The sequence below is a fragment of the Carlito syrichta genome, unplaced genomic scaffold, assembly GCF_000164805.1.
Source record: "Carlito syrichta isolate Samal-C Ts95f unplaced genomic scaffold, Tarsius_syrichta-2.0.1 Scaffold305696, whole genome shotgun sequence".
Taxonomy (NCBI): Eukaryota; Metazoa; Chordata; class Mammalia; order Primates; family Tarsiidae; genus Carlito; species Carlito syrichta.
The window spans coordinates 524,861-546,380 of NW_007249792.1; positions in this window are offsets into that span (position 1 = coordinate 524,861).

Genomic DNA, 21,520 nt, shown 5'->3' on the forward strand with positions numbered 1-21,520 from the left:
AGGTCTGTCATTCTGACCTGACTCAGGAAAGACAAAGATTTATTCTCTAAATTTTATGGTGCAACACAGAACAAAACAAATCAAAACCAAAACAAGATGTGAATTCTGAAAATGTAATTTTGTAGATATTGTCCAAACCAGACTTCATAATATAAATTTGAATCTTAAAATATAAGTAAATATTTTAATTTACATTATAAATTTCTTTCTAATACCACCCAAAACTCTGGGTTTGAGGACATTCAGTGATTAAAAAACTGACCAAAGCCTATTTCATTTAATTGAAAGTTATATTTCAAAAGCTATCTCTCCTCTGATTAATATACTTTGCACCTTATGCTGTATTAGTTCCTAATTTTCTGTATATATTCTTTTGATAATTATTTATTACTTTCCAAATTAAAGATACAGTCATTCATTCAACAAATATTTATTGAACCTTTTAAGAAACAAATGTCACTGCTGGGGATCCAAAGGAAATTGTTCCTACACTTGAAGATCTTACAATATTAATCAGCAAAGTTAAAGTGAATGTATAATTTGGTTCAGCATCCCAACCCATGCAATCAGGAAAGGGAATTCAAAACTATTTACTATATTTTGAAATGTCGAATATGTTACTAAATTATATTATATTACTAAAATTACTAAATAAAATATATTACTAAAATTACTAAAAAACAGAGTGGCAAAAGATCAGTGAAAGAAATCCCATATTTTGAATTTCCTTACATAATATAAATCCTAAGAATTAATTCAGTTTTTAGAAATGTTAATCTCATTCCCAAAATAAGTTCAATCAAAAGCTTTTCTTGTAAATCCCCAAACTATAAGAACCTTACAGAATGCAGGAGATATCCCTATGGAAATTGGAACTGGCAACCAATTCCTGATCAAAACCCCAAGCGCCCATGCCATAAGAGATAAGATAGACAAGTGGGAACTCATCAAACTGGCAAGCTTCTGCAGAGCCAAGGAAACCATGAAGAGAGTGGGGAGGCAGTCCACAGACTGAGAAAAAAATATTTGCCAACTGTATGTCTGGCAAAGACCTAACATTTAGAATCTACAAGGAACTCAAACATGCTGAAAATAAAAAAAACAAACAGCCCCATTACAAAGTGGGCAAAAGATATGAATAGACATGTCTCAAAAGAAGACATATGAGTAGCCAACAGATACATAATAGAATGCTCACCCTCATTAGTCATCAATGAAATGCAAATTAAAACTATACTAAGATACCACCTAACTCCAGTCAGGAGGGCTATCATCAATAATTCAAAAAACAGTAGATGCTGGAGAGGAAGTGGCAAAAAGGGTACACTTCTATACTGTTGGTGAGAGTGTAAACTAGTACAGCCTCTGTGGAAAACAGTGTGGCGATTCCTAAAAGTTCTAAAAATCAACCTTGCATATGACCCCGCAATCTCCCCACTGGAAATATACCTGGAAGAACTCAAATCACTCTATAAAAATGATACCTACACATGTGTGTGTAACACAGCATTGTTCACAGTAGCAAGAATATGGAACCAACCGTGCTGCCCATCGAAAGAGGACTGGATTTTTTAAAATGTGGTACATATACATGATGGAATATCACATAACCATAAAGAAGAACAAAATAATGAATTTACAGCAATCCGGATGGTTTTAGAGTCTATAATACTGAGTGATCTTTCACAGAAACAAAGAACTGAGTATCACATGTTCTCACTCATAAGCGGTCCTTGAACGATTATCCTAATACTATAGGAGAATGATTGGCAGTACTAGGAAACTACCGGGAGGGGGTGGGGAAGCAGGATTGGCAGTAGTGGGAATCTGCCTGGAAAGGGGGCACACATCATTAACAAGGGTACCTGCATAATGAACATTTGTATACCTAACCCTGAATTGTACCCACATCTTTAAAATAAATTTTCTTAAAAAAGTTTTTTTTTCATATGTTTTGAAAAGTTTATTAGTTTAAGAAAAATATTAAATCATAGCCATGAATATAACTATATGCTGAGTCCTGTGAGACCTCATAGCAAATTATCAAAACTGATAGTGATCTTGGAGATCCCCAACACAAATATAAACCTATTTACCGACCCCATATTCTGTATTATTTTTTATATATCTTTTACTTCTATGTATGTTATAAATCCTATTATACAATCTTTAAAAATTTTGTATTACACAGTCATTTGTCTTTTGAAGAACTGAAGAAAATAAATAATCACTTTTTATTGTCATAAGTACTTTTTATATTTTTCATTTTTTCTTGTAGAAAGTTTCTATACATGTCATTTATTTCCAGACTAAAGAATTTTGCTTAGTATGCCTTGTAGTACAGTTTTACAGGAAACAAATTCGCTCATCTTTTAAAATCAGAAAATGTCTTATTTTGTCTTTATTTTTAATTTTTTTATTTTATGCTGTGTGTAACCACTGTAGTATGTGTTCCATTAGCTTAGTGGCCAGCTAGTGATTTGACAGGTATTTCCTTAAATGCCTGGTATCAAAAACAAATCAGCAAAAACAAAAAACAAATAAGAATCTCTCTCAGTTTGTACAGAATGGTTTTGTGTTGGGACATTCCTTGAGTTCACATCCAGGCATTCTAACTCTACCTTAGCTTTTACTTCCTGCTTGTGCAAGCTGGAAGATCAATTAGAGATGAGAGCTGAGATTCTTCTCACATCTTTTCAGAGCATGTATCCTGCCTGGGCATGCATGTGGCCTGCTATATTCCCTGGAATAAGTAGAAGTTTCTCTACACCCTTATCATACCAAATATTTCTCTACACCCTTGTTATATCAAGTAGTATTCTGGCCCATAATTCTCAGGCTTTTTTTGGTCTATCTATTACTCTCCCTGACTGTTATCTCTCACACCAGATGCCAGTAACTAATACATTTGCTTTTAAGCACTTTCAAAAAATGCCACCTATGAGGTTAAATATGCCATAGAGAAGTTTCAAGGCAGACGAAACAAGTGTAAACCCTTGAGCCACTCCTTCAGGAACCACTAGACGAGTTAAACCATACAGCCTCAATTTTTTAGAAAATAAAGTCTGCATTGCTTCCTCTGGTACCAGTAACCTGTACAAGGGGCGCAAAAGCTGAGGAGTTTGGGATGGTAATATGGTTAGTTAAAATGCCACAGCTCTCTCTTAAAATTCAGTCATTTTTTCTTCATTAAGTGCCTCCTTTGTTGTTGGAAAGTTTTTACTAGATTCTACAATCCCCTAAAAGTTGATTCTTATGATTTTGTCTAGCTTACACAGGAATGGAGGAATGGAGATTTGTACATTCCTACTTGGCAATATCCACTGATGCCACTCTTGCTTTCTTTTTTGTTTGCTTTTCTTGCCTTCATTTTTGAAGGTCATTTTAACCTTTCAGATATAGAACTCAGAGTTGGCTTTATTTTTTTTCCTCTCTCAACATTTCAATAATTGATTTTATTGTATTCTAGACTCCACTCTTTCTTCCTTTCTTTTCTTTTTTTTTTCTTTTTTTTCTTTTTTGAGTTGGAGTCTCACTCTGTCACCCAGACTGGAGTGCAGTGGCCGCTCCCCACCATCGCAGCCTCAACCTGCTGGACTCCGGTGATCCTTCCACCTCAGCCTTCCAAATAACTGGAACTACAGGTGCGCGCTACTACACCTGGCTAATTTTTTGATTTATCGTAGAGATGAGGTCTCACCAAGTTGCCCAAGCGGGTCTCGAACCCACGGACTCAGGCAATCCACTCACCTCAGCCTCCCAAGGTGCGGGATTACAGGCTGAATCACCGAGCCCGGTTCATACTCCACTCTTTCTAATGAGAAATTATCCCTCAATCTCATCATTATTTTCTTAAATCTCCCATATCTCATTACTCGCAAGATTTTCTTTGTCTTTTAGCATTTTTATTAAGATAGCCTATATTTGTGTTTCTTTATATGTATATCTATTGGGTTTGCTGAACTTCTTGAATCTGTAAGCTAGTGTTTTTCATCAACTTTGAAACACTTTCAATCATTAGTTTTTCCAATGTTTTTATTTTCCAGTCTTTTTATTCTCCCCTTTTTGAACTCCAAGCACATGTACTTTAGACAAAATAGTAGTGTTTCACAGATTCCAGATATCTCTTTTACTTAATTTTCACAGTCTTTTCTCTATTTATTTTTCATATTAGATAATTGCTAATTATTTTTCTTCAAGTTTACTAACTTTTTCTATTGCTGTCTGTGTCTAATGTAATATTAAGACTAAGCAACAGATCTTTTTTTTATTACAGATACTGTCATTTTTATTTCTAGAATTTTCATTTGATTCTTTTAAAAACAATTTCCATGTATTCATTTATATTCCTCTCTGGTTCACTTACTATAATAATAATTTTCTTTAAGCAACTCATTGAATATATGTATTAACTGGTTAAATATAAAAATCTGCTAATTTCAATATCTGAATGATCCTATGGTCCTGTCTGATAAATACATTTTCTCTTATTTATATATTTTTTCTTTCTTTATACAACTATTCTTGGTGCATACTGAATATTTCAGAGGATAAATTGTACAAACATTGGGTTCTGTTATGCTCTTCTGAAGAGTAATAATTTATCTTCTGGCATACAGTTAAATTACTGGGTGACACATTGAACTTCTAGATACTTGGTTTTATACCTTGTTAGAGAAGATTTGTTTGGCTTTTACCCTTATTCATATTAAAAATCTTAGTCCTACAACATAGAATGAGTGAGGATATAGACCTTCTTTGGTTCCAATAAAAGCTCCTCTAAGCTAGTAAACTTTACATTCAAAATTCTAACTCCTGTGCAGTGATAGTTATCAATATCCCACTCAATGATTTTTGCCTTCCAGCTTTTATTTTCTACTGGGTTTCTTACAGTTTTTCTGCCCAGGCACAGTTAGAGGGTCAGCCAAGGATATGAGGAGAATTTATATACAAATATACAGGGGTCCATGTTTGTGTTTGTGGCCCCTTCCTTTCCTGACCATATCTCTTTAATTTGCAGCCATCTGGCAAACCCAAACTCTGGTACCACATCTCAGTCCAATAACATCGCAACTTTCTACTTAATCTCTAGATATTTTTCCCCTAAACTCTATGGACTGGGGAATGGTCAGGAGAAAAGCCATAAGCGCATAGATCTCATCCACTGCAGTACCCTTTTATTGCTTAATTTGTATCAGTCTCCAGTGTTTTCAATAGCTCAATTTCTATTTATGTGTTATAATACGTTTTTACCAGGTTGCTTAGTGGTTATTCGCAGGAGGATTCATTTGCTACAAACCATTATGACATTATAGAAACTAACAAGTGATATTGAAACTGGATTCCTTGGAGAGCTAGTAGATTCTAGAAAAGTTAGGTTGGGAAGTCTCATCAACCACAAATATCTTCCTCCCTACTGCTGCCAGGAACAACTGCAAAGAATGATGGTGAAGTTAGGCTAGTTCAGTCTCATCTTCTTCCTACTGCTGCTTTACAAAGAGATGATTGCTTTTTTATGTTTTATTTTATTCAGCGTTGTTGTTACTTGTAAGATTTTATTTGGAAAATAAAATATGCTAAGAATAATTTGGAAAACCACTGCAATAGACAATTTATTCAACAGATTTGAATAAAATCATGACATGTGCTATACCAGACTTCAGATTTTAATTTCAGTTAATGACTAAAGTTTGAAGTCATGGTAAAATTCTTAATAACAAAAATTGTTTTTCTATGCCGAGGCTTCTTTATTTATACTTTTATTTATATTTTATGCCAAGACTTCTTTATTTATACTGAAAATAAGTTGTATTTCCATATAGAAATAATGAACTATTATTGTAACATTTTACCAAAGTATGCAGCTTATATATAGGCTGCTGACCACCGTAGGAACAAAACTTTCAACTAAAACTGTCAAATGAAGTCCTCTTATTCCAGATTTCTAGTAATGGAAATTGCTGAAGTACTTTTAAACTTCTGAGGCTGAGAATACAACAAAAGGAAAAATTACAACAAAGTCACTATGGAATAAGGCCAATACATATTTTATTATATAATCAGCTTAAGCGTAGTTATGCAAGATAGCAGTAGATATTACATGGAAAGTTTTGCCATTTAAATTTAAAGAGTGGTACATATAAGCATATCTAATTATTTAACTACTGCCTCTTTAAGAAATTTTTAATATCTAGCATAATGTTCTTATTTGTTTTTGAAACATGGCATTCCAATACCTTTTATCAGGACAGAGTTTCTATCAATTCATTTTATTTCCAAATAAATGGAATTTTAATTTTTCAGCTATCATAAAAAATAGCATGCTATATATTCAGTTTGAATGTTAATTTTTTAAAACTTGTTTTAATGGAATGAGTTGTTTTCGTGTTGATTATTGTAACATTTCTTAAGAAAAAAACATGAATTGGACATGATTAGGGATCATTAGACACAAATTTGTCTGACCTTTCAAGGAATACTAAGAAGCATCCTCTCAATTTTGTTTCACTGAGCTGATTCTAAGCTCTCTATTAGTGGTTCAATTCTTTGGGTTAGGTTTTTATATTTGTTATCAATTGAAAACAGACCAGAATAGGTACCATATGATTACTTACATTTTTTTACAGTCAGTTTATCACTTACTAAAACTAATGTGAATGAAAGATGAATTAGAAAAATAATCCTAGAGGTAAAATCTCAGAAAGAAGTCTTAGAAAGTTAAGGTTTTAGTAAAATAAAAGTCAGAAGAGAGTATGGCACACTTAGACTGAGAGAAAAGTAAAGAATAAACATGTAGAAGAGAGAGAAGAAGAGGGACACTAAAAATTGAGGATGAATTGGAAAAAAGGCACAGTATAGCCTATTTCTGACTTTAATACAGAGCTTTGTTAACTAAATATGCAGACAGAGAGATCAATTCTTCTAACTCTTGTAATTGATAGTATTTTAATTTAAGACCAGAGAGCACATGTGAAATTTCCACATTGGAACAGCTAGATCCAGTGACAAACAGTACCAGGTGACCAGATTCCATCTGTACTCATTTCACTTCACTGCATCATATTGCATAAGAAATAAGGCAACCTTATTTTTTCTAAATACGTTAACTTACAAAAATAAAATTTACACAAATATTGACTGCAAATTTGTTCTTATGTTGAACATGTTGGAATTGTCCCAAAGAAGCTGAACAAAAAATTTCAGCCTCATTGATTTAATGAAATGATGGATTTAATAATAATAAAGAATATTAAATAATTTGAAACCTAACACACTAACATGAAATTGCCAACGAAATAAAGAAAATGTTGAAGAATTGTACACTTTCATTTGAATTATCTTGTCTTCAAAGAAACAGTCTTTTCCCCCTTAGTTTTTTGTTAGTGCCTACTCAGTCCTAAAATAAGAATTATGCTTGTATCACCAAGACCAATAGATATCTATTCACTTATACTTATATAAATACATATGTACATGCAAACATTTTTCTATCCTTAAATTCTATAACCACTTTTCTTAATGGATTCACACTTGTGCAGGATTTCTCAGCATACACACCTAGACTAAAAGACAAATCATACATTGTATAGATTCTAACTCTAAAAAAGTCTCATCGTAATATCATTCCTGAATGTTTGAGAATGCTTTAGGAACTTCTGCCAGATTCCAGGTCTTGATAAATAGCAAAAAGTGAAATAAAATAAACAAGTGAACTGAATCTCTAACTAAGGCAAGGAACAAAACTGCCAACACAATTTTAGACCAAATAGCACTGAAAGGCTCTTCTATGTCTAAGCACCATTTAGGGGAAAGGAGGCAGAGATAGAGGATAGAATAAATTGAGCTTTGGACTAGTACAAGCATTAGCATTTTGGGATAGTTTAACTTTGGTGGTGATGTGACTTGAGAAAACAGATGAACTTTAAATTCTATAGACAAATAGTCTTTTCTTTAGAACACAGTGCTTATTTTACAGAGGTATTCCTGGTTCGTTTTTTATTTGAACCAATTTTTATCTCATAAACACCAACGACAAAAGAGAGCTTTGTAAGAATAGTAGTGAAAAATAGATTATTAGTTTAAGGGTGGGCAACAGAATTCTTCAGGGTGGAACTGTCTTTTTCTGAGCACAACATCTATAAGCCATATTTAGTTAGGCAAAGATAGACTCGGGTATCTTACAAGGCAGAGATATGTTAGGACTACTATAAGAAAACTAAATTTATCTTTATAATAATGTTATAATAAATTGGGGAGATACTTAAGGCTGCTCATAGGGAGAATTATGTAGCTTGGGGACCTGAAATGGCTGGAGTAATGAGGAGTACAGATAACGAAAAGGCCCAGCACAACAGGAGGGGTATTCTCCACTGTGAGTATGGCCCAAAGGTTTTGAACACAGAGATCCAGTTGTTAATGTAATTGCAGTAGATGGTTGTGTTGTGTTGTGCTGTGTGTACTGTAAAGAATCCACTTCACTCCACCTGCCTCTACTCCTGATCTTTTAGTAAAATTCTCCCATACAACCAAAGAGCTGCAACATCGTAACTGTAGTCAGTAATGTTGTATTGCACTTTAACATTTGTTAAAAAGGGAGATTGAGGCAAGTTGCCTTGTTCAAGCCTGTAATCCCAGTATTTTGGGAGGCCAATGCGAGAAGATTGCCTGAGTTTAAGACCAGCCTGGCCAACTTGGTAAGACCTCATCTCTACAATAAATTGAAAAAATAAGCTGAACATGGTGGCTCACACCTGTAATTCCAGCTACTTGAAAGGCTGAAGGATCACCTGAGCCTAGCAGGTAACAATTGCGGCAGCCGTGAGCATGCCACTGCAGTCCAGCCTGGGCAACACAGTGAGACTCCAAAAATGGGGGGGAGAGAAATTATATGCTGCCTACTTGCCACAAAAATGTAAGAAATATAAGAAAAAATATTGTGTGGTTGAGTACACATAGCATAGACTATGCAGGCAGAGAAAGGAATGAAAGTAAGCCATGACTAGAGGAAACATAAGAACGATTTAGTTGAACTGGGGGTAGTATGTTCTACTACTGGTAAAATAAAATTTTGAGTCCCCCTTTTAAAAAACAGATCTTGGGACAGAGAAACTTCAAAAGGCTGGAGGACTTCAGGGCTGTTGGAAAAATTACGTTTGGACATATTAACTTAAATATTAGAACTTTTGTCAGAATACTGTTGTCCTTAAATTCAGATGTATTGTTAAAGTTAATATTTAATTAATAAAAACCACATAGGTTTAAAGGATATATACAATAAAGATGATGAAGATTCTTAGCATATGAAATACTATTTAATCTTAGTGAATAGTGTGATTTCTTTTGCTATACTTATCCTTTGAATTATTTTGTTTTAATAAGTAATATTTTAGAATTTCATCTATGCTCTTCCTCAAAACCCAATAATAATAAAATAAATTTTTGTGTTTGTGAATGAGGAAAACTTTCATAAAGTACAACTTTATCCTTTCACAAGGGAAATATTTATTTCAACATTTAGTAAAATATCAACTCCACCAAGGTATTTATTAGTTCAGATTACTCTTTGTGTACATATATACTGGATAAACCATGTTTTTTTTTATCTACTTTAAGTGCCTTTATTATGCTCTTATTTTCTTTTTAAAATTAACATTTCAAATGCTTAAATTTATTGTTAAAGGTTTAGAATAAAGCTAAAACAATTAAAAAATGTATTTTCAGAGTTCTACTGCTATACTACACCATGCATTTAGATGTCTGATAAAGTTTATAGAAACACATTTGTCATTGTCAATCTCATAGTTGAAGGCCCCAAAATTCTATTTATGAAGAATTAGAAAAAGTTTTCAACCTTTCTTTCAAATCTTCTAGGACATCACTTTGATAACAATACTTGTCATTATTACTACCCCCAACCAATTCCAAACCCTCATGTGATAAGTATTTTATCCTATGTTTCAAAATATTCATATGCCTCACAGATCTTAAAATATTACACTGAGAATTTCTTTTTTGTAATCAATATTTTTTATTATGATGTTGTGGGGCACAGTTAAGGGTTAGGTATACAAATACATTTCATTCAGGCACCCTGTTGATAAGAGGTGTTTCCCCGTACCCAGATAGATATTTGCTACTCTTAATCCCATCTCCCTCCCCCCCATAGTTTCCCAGTACCGTCAGTCATTTTCTTATAGTATTACATTGAATGTTCAAGGTTCATTATATGAGTGAGAACATGTGATACTCAGATCTTTGTTTCTGTGAGAGGTCACTCAGTATTATAGACTCTAGTTCCATCCAGGTAGCTGCGAAATTCATGATTTTGCTCTTTTTTATGACTGTGTAGTATTCCATCATGTATATGTACCACATTTTTTTAATCCAGTCCTCTTTTGATGGGCAACATGGTTGCTTCCAGGTTCTTGCTATTGTGAACAATGCTGCGATAAACATATGTGTGCAGGTATCTTTTTTATAGAGTGATTTGAGTTCTTCAGGATATATTCCCAGTAGGGGGATTGTGGGGTCATATGGGAGGTTGATATATAGAGCTTTTAGGAATTGCCACTCTGCTTTCCACAGAGGTTGCACTAGTTTACACTCCCACCAACAGTGTAGAAGTGTTCCCTTTTCGCCACATCCTCTCCAGCAGCTGTTATTTTTTGAGTTGTTGATAATTGCCATTCTGACTGGAGTTAGGTGGTATCTCAGTGTGGTTTTGATTTGCATCTCCCTGATGATTAGTGAGGTTGAACATTTCTTCATGTGTGTGTTGGCTGCTCGGATGTCTTCCTTTGTGAAGTGTCTGTTCATATCTTTTGCTCATTTTATAATTGGATTGTTTGTTTTTTTCTTTTCAGCATGTTTGAGTTCCTTGTAGATCCAGGATGTTAAGCCTTTGTCAGACCTGGTGTTGGCAAATACTTTTTCCCAGTCTGTAGGCTGTATCCCTGCTCTCTTGATGGTTTCTTTGCCTTTGCAGAAGCTTGTCAGTTTACTAAGGTCCCACTTGTCTATCTTCTCTCTTATGACCTGTGGGTTTCAGGTTTTGTTTCTGACATCACACAACCTACCTAGGTTGGAACAAGAAGAAATTGAGACCCTAAATAGACCAATAACAATCAAGGAAATTGACTATGTAATAAGAAAACTTCCTACAAAAAAAGCCCTGGTCCAGATGGCTTTCCAGCAGAATTCTACAAGACATTTAAGGAGGAGCTGATGCCAATCCTACTGAAGGTATTCCAGGCAATTGAAAAAGATGGAACTCTCCCCAAATCATTTTATGAAGCCAACATCACATTGATACCCGAGCCAGGTAAAGATCCAACAAAGAAAGAGAACTACAGACCAATATCTTTGATGAACATAGATGCTAAAATTTTCAACATGATCCTAGCAAACCAGATTCAGCAATACATCTCAAAAATCATCCATCATGAACAAGTAGGCTTCATCCCTGGGATGCAAGGCTGGTTCAACATTCGCAAAACCATAAATGTAATTAAATACATCAACAGATGTCAAAACAAAAACCACATGATTATATCATTAGATGCAGAAAAAGCTTTTGATAAAATCCAGCACCCCTTCTTGATAAAAACCCTTGAACACCTAGGCATACGGGGAACATACCTCAAAATAGTAAAAGCCATCTATGAGAAACCCACAGCCAGTATACTCCTAAATGGACAAAAAATTGGAACCATTTCCCCTGAAAACTGGAACAAGACAAGGATGCCCTCTCTCACCCCTCCTGTTCAGCATAGTATTGGAAGTGCTGGTTCGAGCAATCAGAGAAGAGGAGGCAATCGGGGGTATCCAAATAGGAAAAGAGGAAGTCTAATTATCTCTCTTTGCAGATGATATGATTGTGTACCTTGAAAACCCAAGAGAGCTGGGCTTGGTGACTTAGCCTGTAATCCCGTGCCTTTGGGAGGCTGAGGTGAGTGGATTACCTGAGCCCACGAGTTCGAGACCCACCTGGGCAGCGAGACCTCATCTCTACAATAAATCAAAAAATCATCCGGGCGTGGTAGCACATGCCTGTAATTCTGGCTACTCAGAAGGCTGAGGCAGAAGGATCGCTGGAGCCCAGCAGGTCGAGGCTGCAGTGGCTGGGAGTGGCCACTGCACTCCAGTCTGGGTGACAGAATGAGACTCCAACTCAAAAAAAAAAAGAAAGAAAACCCAAGAGAATCTGTCAAAAACCTCCTTACACTGATAAAGGCCTTTGGCAAAGTCTCAGGATACAAAATAAATGTACAAAAGACAATTGCATTTCTCTACACCAATAATAAACAATGAGAAACTAACTATGCTTCTTACATAACCTTTACATCTTTATATCCTTTCCAAGTCCAAAGCAACTGTATCCTATTTAGGGAGTCTTATTTTATTATTTTTATTTTTTAGTTGGAGTCTCACTCTGTCACCCAGCTCCTCTGGTTGGCTGTTTTGCTTAAAGTCACTTATAATAATATATATTTTTAGCTAGTTTTCATGATCAAAATCATGTACATTTGTAGTTTATTTTTATCATAAGAAACTATGCACTGGGCTATTTATTAAAGAAAGGTTAGGAGATAGCCCATAATGTGTATAGCTACATGGGTATAGGCTTTTGTTCACTATGTAATACAAATTATTTGAGTGCCTACTATGTGCCAAGTAAACAGCAGCAATCAGGACTCACAAATTCCCTGCTCTTGTGGAGCTGATATGTCTATGAAAAGATAAGATGAATAATGAAATAATTTAATATTAGATCATAGAAAGGGTGATGAAAAAATAAAATGGGTAGAGAGCATGTTGATTGGGAAGAGGGTACTTCTTTAGGTAGAGCGGGCATGCAAGGACTCTTCGAGGAGTTCATATCTGAGCTGAGACATGCACAACGAGAAGAAGGCAACCAGATGAAGATATGGGGGGCACTGGTAGATGAAGAGGAAATCATTTCAGAACAGATATAAGCCAGGATGTAATATCTCCTGAATTTAATGGATTAGGTAGATTGGTAGGCAGGAAAAAGGATAAGATGTGGTTCATCATTTGGGTTTTGCACGTTGTCATAGCTTGGTTTTCCCAGAAAGTCTGAGACAGACTTACACGCTAATAGTTTATTGGGAAGAGTACAATCTCAGGGTATCAAACAGGGAAAAGGTAAATGAGGAAGGACAGGAAAATGAGGAAGGAAAAATGTAAAAACAAATATAAGTAAAGTTTTACCAAACTAACCACAAATTGTCTCAGTCTGGAAGTTCATCTTGCTGAAACCTATATGGAATCTCATAACAATCCATTAGGGTTGGTAGAAAAAAGCAAAATGTGTCTCAGCAATTTCCACATTCTGTCTCTCAGTGACCAAAGTTTGCTACATAGTGTTTTACCTTCCCTGCCTTCCCTGTTCATTTTAGGCACCTGCTGGGGGTACAAGAAACCTTGAGTGCTTGCTGAAGGAACACTACTTAGCGCAGTTGCTGCAGCCTCTGCTGTAGCCTCTGATATAATGGAAACCATGAAGGAATTCAATTCTCAACATCCAGAGGAGGCTGAGTTGGCCAGAAGAATTAGGAAAACATCTTGCAGTCCAGTGTCTGGAATTTACCAATGATTTAGGATTGTATTCTAAATACACACACACACACACACACACACACACACACACACACACACGCTGTCATTGCTGTGTGCAGAGAAAGGACATAGAGAAGGTGGGTGGCAGGAGATAATGGATTTCAGAATTTTCACCTTAGAATTTTTTTCATTGTCAACTCTACTGAAAGTTTGTAAAAGATCAGAAAAGAAAAATCACAATTTTCCCCACTACAGAAATATTAATGACTTATATGTGAGTCATTGTGGTGAAATCATAGAACAAAATATGTTCAGAGTGAATTAAAATATGTTCAGAGTGAATTTAGAAGAAAGTGAAAGGTTATGAAGTGAAAACAGTAAAGTGAAACCGGTAACCCTTTTGAGTAGTTAAATGGCAGTTTTTGTCCAGGACAAGACTTTGCTTTTAATGGATGATTTTAAGGCATGACTATGTTCTGGAAGTGAATAAATCATGAAATATGAAGAGGACCCCCAAAACACCAGGAGTTATCTTTTGGAGAGCAGGTCTCTTGTAGTATACTTGGAATTTATTCCTCTGGATCAAATGGTCAAAGTCTTTTCTGGAAATTTTGAGAAGGTTGTTTTGCAATTTGTGAAAGAAGTGTCTCAAGTTGTGGATAAGAGGTGACTCGTTCTTTCACCATCACAACACACCTGCCCACATCGCACAGGGTGTTCAGCAGTTTTTGACCAAAAGTAGCATGATTTCCATGCTTCACCCTCTCTAGTCACTTGATCTTGCCTCAGGGACTTACTTTTTGTTTCCCTGATGAAAAATGTCCTCAAAGGAGAATGTTTTGCTGATGTGTAAAAGGTGAAACAAAAAAATGGCAGAAGTACTATAAAAGGCATCAAAATTGATGCGTTCAAAACGATTTTGAGCAGTGGAAAAAGCATTCTGATAGGTGTACTGAATCAAACGGAGAGTACTTTGAAAGTGACTGAAGTTTCAACATGTAAGAATAAATATATAATTATTAATACATAAATTTGATACCCATTAAATTACCAATATCATTATTCTCAGGCTTGGAAATGATGATAAAAAAATTCATATAGAAACATAAACAACCATGAATAGCCAAAACATTTCTCAGCAAACAAAGTGGGAGGTATCACAGTTTCAGACTTTAAACTTAATTATAAGTCTACAGTAATCAAAACCACCTGTATTGGTACAAGAATAGGCATATAGACCAATGGAACAGGCTAGTGATTCCATAAACAAAACTTCAATTTCTCAACCAACTCATCTTCAACAAAGCCTCCACTAACAACCACTGGAGAGAGGAGAATTTATTCAGTAAATGGTGCTGGGAAAATTGGCTGATCACATGCAGAAGATTAAAACAAGACCCCTACCTACCACCATATACAAAAAATCAACTCTAAATGGATCAAAGACCTAAATGTAAAATCTGAAACTACAAGAAGCTTAGAAAATTCAGGAGACACCCTTATGGAAATTGGAACTAGAATCCAATTCCTGATCAAAATCCCAAACGCCCATGCCATAAGAGATAAGATAGACAAGTGGAACGTCATCAAACTGACAGGCTTCTGCAAAGCAAAAGAAATCATCAAGAAAATTATGAGACAGCCCACAAATTGGAAAAAATATTTGCCAACTGTATATATGACTAAGGCCCAATATCTATGATCTACAAGGAACTCAAATGTGCCAAAAAGAAAAAAAAAAAAAGCCCCATTAAAAAGTAGGCAAAAGATAAGAATAGACACTTCTCAAAAGAAGACACGAGCAGCCAACAGAAACATGAAAAAATGCTCAGCCTCACTAGTCATCAAAGAAATGCAAATTAAAACCATATGGAAATACCAACTAACTCCATTCAGGATGACCATCATCAATAACTCAAAAAACAACAGATTGTGGAGAGGATGTGGGGAAAAAGGAACACTTCTGTATTGTTAGTGGGAATGTAAACTAGTACAACCTCTGTGAAAAACAGCATGACCATTCCTAAAAGATCTAAAAATTGATCTTCCCTTCAATCCAGCAATCCCTCTTCTGGGAATATATCTGGAGGAACTAAAATCACTCTATAAAAAAAGATACCTGCATATGCATGTTTATTGCAGCATTATTCACAATAGCAAGATCATGGTACCAATCATGCTGCCCATGAAAGCGGACTAGATTTTTTTAAGTGTGGTAAATATACATGGTGGAATATTACACAGCTATAAAGAAGGACAAAATTATGAACTTCATAGCAACTTGGACAGATTTAAAGTCTATAATACTCAGTGATCTACCACGGAAAGAAAAAACTGAGTACCACATATTCTCACTCATAAGCAGACCCTGAACAATTAGCATAATACTCTAAGAAAGGGATTGGCAGTAATGGGAAACTGCCAGAGGGGTGGCATACATCATCAGTAAGGATAACCTGATCTCAAACCATGTGAAGCGTGGATCAAAGTGAGGCCCAAACTTTACCTATACAATGACCTTTTGTATACCTAATCCTGAATTGTACTTCACATCTTTAAAATAATTAAACAATGAATAAATTCCATTTTGGGAGTCCCCCCTTCTTAGACATTTATAAAGTGAGGATGATTAAAGGGCAGTGTTTTAGAGTGAAATGAGAGCTGATTTGGGACAGACCTGAAAGCATTGGCCTTGTGAAACAGGGGTACTTCTTTGGTCACAATGTTAAACCCTAATCATGAGTGATTTCACACCTATGTGTACTACTAAAAAGACTACCAATCTTAAATTTCTAATAACTCCTTCAGAAATTAAGAATAGATGTTTTATAATTCAGGTCCAAGTACTATATGTATGTCAAGATGCTCTCAGCCTAGGCAATACAGCAAGACTTCATCTCTAAAAAAATTTTTAAAAATAAGCTAGGCATGGTGGCCCACACTTACAATAACAGCCACTTATTAGGAGGCTGAGGCAGAAGGATTGCCTGAATCCAGAAGGAGGAGGCTGTGGGGAGCCAGGATCATGCCACTGTACTCCAGCCTGAATGACAGAGTGAGATTATGACTAAATTTTTTAAAACAAAGATATTTTATTTTATTTTATTGAGTTGTGGGACACATTTGATGGTTTACTGCATAAGTGAATTGTGGTCAGGTAAGCTTTGGTCTTCTAGTTAGCCCTCTCTCCCCTTGGTAGTGGGCCTGGTACCCAGTGTGTGGTTGTATGCCCCTTATTTCTTTACCCTCCCTTCCTCCTTTAACGGTGTCCAGTGTCTGGAGTTTCCACCTTTGTGCTCGTGTGTCCAGTGATCAGGGTCTGCTTATGGGTGAGAACATGTAGTATTCATTTTCTTGTTTCTGTGATGGTTCACTTAAAATGATGGCCTTCAGTTATGTTAATTTTGCTTCAAAGAACATGATTTTGTTCTTCTTTATGGCTGCATAGTATCCCATCATGTATACATACCACATTTTCTTTATCCAGTCCACTTTCAATGGGCATGTGGGTTAGTTCTATGTTTTTACTATTGCGAATAGGGCAATGAACATTCACGTGCAGATGTATTTTTACTAGAATGATTTATGTTCCTCTGGGTATATTCCCAGAAGAGGAATTGCTGGGTTGTATGGAATCTCAATTTTCAGTTCTTTGAGAAAATGCCACACTGTTTTCTACAGAGGGTGAACTAGCTAACATTCTTGCCAACAAGGTGGAAGCATTCCCTATTCCTTACCAACACCTGTTACTTTTTGACAGTTTAATGATACCCATCATTACAGGTGTTAGGCGACATCTCATTGTAGTTTTTAATTTGTATTTCTCTGATGATTAATGAGGCTAAGCATTTTTTCATATGTGTGTTGGTTGCCTGAATGTCTTCTTTTAAGAAGTGTTTGTTTATGTGCTTTGCCCACTTTTTACTTTTTTTTTGTCAATTCGTTTGGATTCCTTGTAGATCCTGGATGTTAGGCCTTTGTCAAATTCATAGCATGCAAATATATACATATATTTTCCATTCTGTGGGTGGTCTCTTTTCTCTGTTGATGGTTTCTTTTACTTTGCAAAATATTTTGAGTTTTATAAGGTCCCAACTGTCAATCTTACCTTTTGCTGCATTTGCTTTTGATGACTTGGCCATGAATACTTTGCCTACCCTAATGTCCAGGAGGGTGTCCCTAAAGTTTTCTTCTAAGATTCTCTTTTCTAATAAAGATGTGGGGTACAATTCTGGGTTAGGTATAAAAACGCTGACTATGCAGTTACCCTTGTTGATGAGGTATGCCCCCCCTCCTCAGCAGCCTCCCTCAACTGCCAATCCCACCTTTCCTCCCCTGATGGTTTCCCACTACAGTCAGTCCCTTATTATAATTGTTCAAAGTCCACTTATGAGTGAGAACATATGGTACTCTGTTGTTTGTTTCTGTGATAGATCACTGAGTATGATCGACTCTAAATCCATCCAATTTCTGTAAAGTCCATATGTTTGTCCTTTTTTATGGCTGAATAATATTCTATATATGTACTACATTTTTTTAATCTGGTCCAGCTTCAATAGGCAGCATGGTGATTTCCATGTCTCTGCTATCATGAATAGAGCTGCAACAAACATATGTGTGCAGGTATCTTTTTTGTAAAATGATTTGCATTCCTCCAGGTATATTCCCAATAGGGGAATTGCTGGGTCATATGAAAGGTCAATTTCTAATTCTTTCAGAAATCAACACACTGCCTTCCAAAGAAGTTGCAGTAGTTTGCGTTCCCACCAGCAGTGTAGAAGTGTTTCTTTTTCTCTGCATCCTCACCAGTATCTGTTGTTATTTGTTTTATTAATGATGGATTTCTTACTGGGGTTAGCTGGTATCTCAATGTAGTTTTGATTTACATTTCTCTCACGATGAGTGAGGCTGAGCACTTTTTCATGTGTTTGTTGGCTGCCCGTATATCTTCTTTTGCATATAGACCAATGGAACAGGATAGAGATTCTGGAAGCAAAGCCTCAATTTATCAACCAACTTATCTTTGACAAAGGCTCCAACAAAAACCACTGGAGAGAGGAGAACCTATTCAGTATATAGTACTCGGAAAACTGGCTAATCACAGGCAGAAGACTGAAACAGGACCCCTATTTATCACCATACACAAAAATTAACTCTAAGTGGATCAAAGACCTAAATGTAAAACCTCAAACTATAAGAATCTTAGAAAACCCTTATGGAAATTGGAACTGGCAACCAATTCCTATTTAGAACCCTAAATGGCCATACCTTAAGAAATAAGATAGACAAGTGGGACCTCATCAAACTAAAGAGCTTCTGCAAAGCAAAATAAACCATCTAGAAAGCAGGGAGACAGCCCACAGAATGGGAAAAAAATATTTGCCAACTGTGTATCTGACAAAGGCCTAACATCTAGGATCTACAAGGAACTCAAACACACCGAAAGGTAAAAAACAAACAGCCCCATTAAAAAGTGGGCAAAATAGCCTGTAATCCCGCGCCTTTGGGAGGCTGAGGTGAGTGGATTGCCTGAGCCTGCGGGTTCGAGACCCGCCTGGGCAGCGAGACCTCATCTCTACAGTAAATCAAAAAATTAGCTGGGCGTGGTAGCACGCGCCTGTAATTCCGGCTACTTGGAAGGCTGAGGTGGAAGGATCGCCAGAGCCCAGCAGGTCGAGGTTGCGGTGGCCGGGAGCGGCCACTGCACTCCAATCTGGGCGACAGAGTGAGACTCCAACTCAAAAAAAAAAAAAAAAAGTGGGCAAAATACATGAATAGATACTTCTAAGATCTTATACTTGGAGTGTTCACATTTATGTCCTTGATCCATTTTTAGTTAATTTTTGTATACGGTGATAAGTAGGAGTCCAGTTTCATTCTTCTGCATGTGGTTAGCCAGTTTTCCCAGCACCATTTGCTAAATATGGTTTCCTTTCCCCAATTATTGATTTTTGTCAACTTTGTCAAAGATGAGTCAATTGAAGATTCATGCTTTTATTTCCTGATTCTCTGTCCTATTTCATTGGCATATGTGTCTATTCTTGTACCAGTGCCATGCAGACTTGGTTATTATAACCTTTTAATAAAGTTAGAAGTATGGAAATGTGATGCCTCCAGCATTGTTCTTTTTGCTGAGGATTGCCTTAAATATTCAGGCTGTTTTTTTGTTTCCATATGAATTTTTATTGTCTTTTCTAGGTTTGTGGAAAATGATGTTGGCAATTTGATAGGAATTGCATTGAATCTGTAGATTATAGATAATATTGGGTAGAATGGACATTTTGATGATATTGAGTCTTCCAATCCATGAGCATGGATGTTATCTCATTTGCTTCTGTCATCTTTGATTTCTTTGAGCAGTGTTTTGTAGTTATCATTGTAAAGTTCTTTCACCTCTTTAGTTAGGTGGATGATGAGGTATTTTATTTATTTGTTTTTTTGTGACTGTTGCAAATGAGATTGTGTTTATTTATTTGGTTCTTAGCCTGGTTGTTATTGATGTAGAGACATGAAAACAGTTTTTTTGTTGTTCATTAATTTTACATCCAGAGACTTTGCCAAAGTCGTTTATTAGTGCAAGTATGTGTTTGACAAATTCTGGAGGATTTTCTAGGTATAGAATCACCATCTACAAACAGGGATAACTTCTGCTTTTGCTATTTGAATATTTCTTCCTATTGCATTATTGCTCAGCTAGGGACTTCCAGTACCATATTGAATAGGAAGGGTTAGAGTGGGAATTCTTGTCTCATTCTCAATATCAGGGAGAATGCTTCCAGCCTCTGCCCATTAAGGCTGTTGTTCTTCTTGGTGTAGGCCCTGTGAAGTTGCCACCTTTTGGCTGATGCTGGCTGGTGCCTGCAAGGTATCCTGTGATGTAAACATGCAGGGGTTGAATTCTAAGGAGAGTTGGTCACCATCAACTCTGAAGGGACCTCTGGAGAAGCTCTCTAATGCTTCTGTCTATGGACTAGCTATGAGATTTATGTGGCATGAGCTTTGTTCTTATCTCCTTCTCAAGGGCAGTAATATTGTCTCAGATGTTGTAAAGGACTGTGTTCATTTACCTTGAGCCAGGGGGTATCTCTTGCAATAGACAACCATGATGGTGGCTATGGGCTTTTTTGCTTGGTCTTTGTTTTAGCAGGTACGTGCACAGATGACATAAGTGATGGGTGAGTCTATGGGCACTCCTAAGATCCTCATTCCCCAGGCTTTTGGTTGGGAAGGGGAAGGTCAGGTTGGACCACTCTCCAGCTCCCCACCTGTAGGCACTATTGGTTACCCCAGTGGGAAATGGGACCCCTGGCTGCTGAGACCATGCTGCAGGGATGCTTGAGCCATTTCTGTTGTACAAAAAAATCACACAGGGAAAGAGGGGTTCTCAGGATGATAGCCCTGCTCCCTTCCTGCCCCCTGGCTCTCCTTCTTTTGTATCATACTACCTGCACTCATATCTCAAAATTTCTTTCCAAAGAACATTTTCCCCATTGGCTGAACTGGCTGGTCTGCATTCCAGATCCCTGCCTGTGTGCACTCAAAGGGAATTGGAAGGGAGGATGGGTCCCCTGGCCACTGTGGCAGTACTGCAGGATGGCAGGGCCAACTGTTGCACAGAAGTATTCGTGAATAGAGAAAGAGATTACCAGGATGATAGGGCTCCACTCCTCCTAGCTTCTCTTCCCTTGATAGAGGCTGACTATATTCAGAACTCAAAAGTTCTTTCAGCAACAGGGTCTGGAACTGCAGCTTATGTCAAATTGGAGCTGCCTGCAGTAGGGAAACCTGCCCTTGGGGAGAGTGACTGTAGCTGGACCGGATGCTCTTCCAGCCTGAGAGCTGGCCTCCCAGCACAACCTACAGGAAAGGAGTTCTCAGAGATGGCTTGGCCATAGGCCTTCAGAAATGGAGGACTTCCCAGCTCTTCATGGGATCTGATAGC